We start from the raw sequence: 5,605 nt of genomic DNA, 5'->3' as shown, positions 1-5,605 counted from the left end.
ACAGTTGTGTGTCAGCAGTGTGTGAATATCTCCAGCCTCTGATGCTTAACACTTTGATGAAGGGAACACTTTGATTGACATTCTCCGTTTGTACGTGTCATCAGCGGGAGAAAACCCCGCCCACTAGTGCCCATCTCTCCCTCATTAGCATAAGCAGCACTGAGAGAGAACTAATGTCCATTAGCCACTAGAGCTTTGAACATGCCACCGTGCTGACATATAGACATTCATAGCTCCGCCCTCTTTTGAAAAGTGACAAGCAGCCATCCATTATCCATCAGTATTAGTCTAGTAGTCTAATAAACACACCACATATAAAGCCTCGCTGCCGTTTCCCTGCTTTTTTCTAGAAAACCACAGCAAAAATCGAGACGTCATTTGCATAAACACATGATAAAACTGATAAATGCTGTAGATTTTAGGCATTTGGGATAATGTACGCATGTCATAAAGTATTTAACACCGTTCTAAAGGTTTTGCGGATATTTGAATGCAAATTCATTGACATATTGTGCCTGTAATACGCTGTTAAATCATGTGTACACTGTACAAAATATCTGTAAATGAGCATTTTTCTTGTATTTTGTCATTCACCGTTAGATTTTTTCCCATTTATTTATTCTTGTAAATTGCATTATAGGATCTTGATCTTTCTTCCGACAACTTTTAACCTTAAAAGTGTGAAAATTTGACTGTTTATGAACGTTTTTAATAGTTTAAAGTGATATATTGTGTGTGTTGGTGTTGTATATTACACTAAAGAAACCTTGTAATATACTCCAGCACATGTTCTGCTATTTTACAGAGTCGTTTCTCCGTATATTATATTTTTTACACATTATATTATTACTAAAATATCAAGAAGAGTCACTTTATTTAACTGTAGAGTTTATTTTTTAGCATTAAAAGTGGACAGAGCAGAAATCAACATCCCATAATGCAATCCACAACCGAAAATCAACCCAAAACACGCAAACTGTTCATTAACACATGTTGTTTACAGTGTCGAGTCTATATTCAGTTACAGAGGGTCAGCAGTAGGTGGCGCTGCATCCAAACACACATTCAAACTGACGGCAAAAATATCAACCAGCAGTTCAGACCTGAATGAAACACTTGCAGAAGTACAAATCCGCTCATTTTCTTCATAGTAGAACTGAGTTATAATTTTTATATAAATATAAATCCTTCAGGACTGATCTGATGTGAGCTTTGAGTTGTTTTATACTTCATTGCGGTTGAATGCTTAGTTCTGATTGGCTGACGAGCATTCAGATAATCGCACATTTAAAGTAGTTCCGGCAGGGTTCGAGCGCATTAGAGTTCAATATCACTCCGCTGAATGATAAGAGTTATTGCAGTGCTACAACAGTCAGAAATCACATCAAAACTATAGAGGAGGCGGAGATGTGGAAGAAACTAGTGCTACACACTTGACAAAACCTGACACATAAACTTAAATACAACATCTCAACAGTAGATTTAGATGTTTGAACCATAGTGTAAGCTGAATACTGCACTCCTGACTGTTGATTTATCAATAAATAATGCATTCATCTGCATAAATAATCTGTGTCGCCACATCACTAGCTCAGGTGTGCATTATTTAACTAATAATTCAACAGTTCATTATGAGTCACTCCTTACTTCATTTCAGAACTCAATAATAATAATAAAACAATTTTGTCTTTTTTCCTCTGGTTTGTTTAAAAGTTGTGAAATGTATTTAGTAATTTATATTATTTAATAAATTTATAAATTTAGATGTAGCAGTGTAAACAACAGTAAATAATTTTTTTTTTAATTAGCAATTTTTTGTCAATTATATTTGTTTTTTAAACAGCTAAAATAGCTTTATTTATTATTTCATTTATTTATTTAGATGTAACAATATAAACAACAGTAAGTTATTATAAAATTTTGATACAATTTGTCATTTTATTTGTTTTTTTAAACAGCCTAATTAATTAGTTAATTAAATATTTTTTATTTTATTTATTTATTTAGATGTAGCAGTACAAACCGTAAACTTTTAAAATAGCTTATAAAATAGCTTTATTTATTTATTTATTTTATTTTATTTTATTTTTATTTATTTATTTATTTATTTTACTTTATTTATTTGTTTATTTATTATTTTATTTATTTTTTCAATATTTTATTTATTTATTTATTGATTGATTAATTAATTATTTTATTTATTTATTTAAATAGATGTAGCAGTATAAACAGTAAATTATTATAAACATTTAGTTAAAAATTTCAATTCGATTTATTTTGCTTTAAAACAGCTAAAATAGTTTGCTTTATTATTTTATTTATTCATTTATATTTATTTAGATGTAGCAATATAAACAACAGTAAATTATTATACAAATTTAGTAAACTTTTCTGTCAATTTAGTTTTTTAAAACAGCTAAAATAGGTTTGTTTATTTATTTATATTTTATTTATGTATTTATTAATATTTTATTTATTTATTATTATAATTTTATTTATTTATTATTTTTATTTATTTGTTATTATTTTACTGATTTATTTATTTGTTTATTTATTATTATTTTATTTATTCAAATGCAACAGTACAAACAACAGTAAGTATGTTCAAAATAGATGTTATATTCTTCACTGCCGTTAAATTTCTCTTTTATTTTTATGTTGCACATATTATTACAATACATAATAATAACCACAATTAATAATATAACACTAGTGTATATTTTTTTTATTTTAGTCCCACACATAACCTTGGGTTCATGGTAAATGCCTGAATTTAACCTACTGTTGTTTTTTTCGCAGGGATATTGGAATTTGCCATTTTAGAAACCCAACAGGGCAAATTCTAGACATTCACACTGCCGTAAATAAACTGACGCCTTCAGCCAAAATAAGTCACATTATACTGCACATACATAACAGTAACAATAACGTCTCTGTGTCCTCCTAAATGTCCTATTATTTACAGCTGCATTGATGTTGTACATTTGATAGGAAGACCATTATATATACTGATGCATTTACTTCTCATCTGAACATGTGATTACAGTTTAAAGTTCAAAACACGTTCTCCTTCAGCTTAGTCCCTTTATTCATCAGAGGTCGCCACAGCGGAATGAACCACCGACTATTCCAGCATATGTTTCATGCAGCCCTTCCAACCGCAACCCTGAGTAGCTAATCAAAGTAAGATATTTGAAAAAATAACCTATGAAATAATAATGCTTTGCATCTTATAAACACAACCAAGCCTTAAGATAAACTGTGATGTGATGTCAGTATTATTAGCCATTATTGAGGCCATAATTACCCCAGAATAGAGTCCCAGTTTTTAATAATGCTTCTTTCCCTCAAATAATTGTGTATGTGCATCAAGCAACTAAGCAATGCACTAAATAAAACGGCTCTCCTCCTCCAGAACTGGGCCAGAAATACCAGCATCCCATTCTGGATCAGTTTCCGAACAGCTTAAGACAGAAACACCGGCAATTACCGGCTGCAGAGTTTGCCAGAGAGAGAGAAAGAGAGAAGCGTGTTGTTGAGGCCAAATGCGTCACGCGCTCGGAGAAATCCCTGCGGCGTTATGAAATGAAGGAATCTGCGTAAGACTTTTCTGGCAAACACTTCCCTGGACCGTCCTGCTCCTTAATGCTCTGCTGTCTCAGTGATATTCACTGACCAAAAACATATACAGTTGAATTATAAGCACTCCTGTGTGTTTCTCTCCAATTTCTGTTTAACGGAGAGCAGATTTTCAACACATTTTTAATCATGATAGTTTTAATAACTCATCTCTAATAACTGATTTCTTTTCTCCTCACCATGATGACAGCACATTTGACTGGATATTAGACTAGTATTCAGCTTAAAGTGACATGTAAAGGCTTCACTAGGGTAATTAGGGTAAAGTTAGGGTAATTAGGCAAGTCATTGTATAACAGTGGTTTGTTCTGGAGACAATACAACACTAATATTGCTGAAGGGGCCAATAATATTGACCTTAAAATGACTTTAAAACTATTAAGATCTGCTTTTATTCTAGCCCAAATAAAACAAATAAGACTTTCTCCAGAAGAACAAATATTATAGGAAATACTGTGAACAATTCCTGAATCTGTTCAACATCATTTGAGAAATATGGGAAAAAGATCATTTGGATAATATTACATCAGAATATTTACTCTTTCCCAGTTACAAAGCAAAAAACAAACTACATTCAAAACAAAATCTTTTAGTTGACTCAAATGAACTTTCCTAATCGTCTCAAGTTACATCAGTAAAACTAAAAATCTGTCAAAAATAACTGAGTTCAAATCTGATTAACGTATTAAAATAAGTTAAAGCATAATGAGAGGCCACCACAGCGGAATGAACCGCCAACTACTCCAGCATATGTTTTACACAGCGGATGACCTTCCAGCACTGGGAAACACCCATACACACTCATTCACACACACACACACACACACACACACACACACACACACACACACACACACACACACACACACACACTCATACACTACGGCCAATTTTTCATTCCTTCATTTACTTTTCGGCGTAGTTAATTTATTTATCAAGGGCCACCACAGCGGAATGAACCGCCAACTTATCAAACATATGTTTTACACACCAGATGCCCTTCCAGCACTGAGAAACACCCCCCCACACACACACACACTACAGCCTATTTTTCATTCCTTCATTTACTTTTCGGCTTCATCCCTTTATTCATCAGGGGCCACCACAGCGGAATGAACCACCAACTATTCCAGCATATGTTTTGCACACCAGATGCCCTTCCATCACTGGGAAACGCCTATTCACCCACACTCATACACTACGGCCAATTTTTCATTCCTTCATTTACTTTTCGGCGTGGTCAATTTATTTATCAAGGGCCACCACAGCGGAATGAACCGCCAACTTATCAAGCATATGTTTTACACACCAGATGCCCTTCCATCACTGGGAAACACCCATACACACACACTCATACACTACGGCCAATTTTTCATTCCTTCATTTACTTTTCGGCTTACTCCCTTTATTCATCTGGGGCCACCACAGCAGAATGAACCGCCAACTTATCCAGCATATGTTTTACACAGCTGATGCCCTTCCAGCACTGGGAAACACCCACACTCTTACACTACGACCAATTTTCCATTAATTCATTTTCCTTCAGCTTAGTCCCTTTATTCATCAGGGGCCACCACAGCGGAATGAACCGCCAACTATTTGAGCATATGTTTTACACAGCCGATGCCCTTCCAGCACTGGAAAACACCCATACACACACACACACACACACACACACACACACACACACACACACAACGACCTATTTTTCATTCCTTCATTTACTTTTCGGCTTAATCCCTTTATTCATCAGGGGCCACCACAGCGGAATGAACCACCAACTATTCCAGCATAGGTTTTACACAGCTGATGCCCTTCCAGCATTGAGTAACACCCATACACACCCATTCACACACACACACAAACACACACCAACCTATTTTTCATTCCTTCATTTACTTTTTGGCTTACCCCCTTTATTCACCAGGCGCCACCACAGCGGAATGAACCACCAACTATTACAGCA

This window comes from Danio rerio, chromosome 12 (genome assembly GCF_049306965.1).
Source record: "Danio rerio strain Tuebingen ecotype United States chromosome 12, GRCz12tu, whole genome shotgun sequence".
NCBI classification, from domain to species: Eukaryota; Metazoa; Chordata; class Actinopteri; order Cypriniformes; family Danionidae; genus Danio; species Danio rerio.
The sequence above is the reverse complement of the archived record's forward strand: the minus strand, read 5'-3'. Positions refer to the sequence as shown.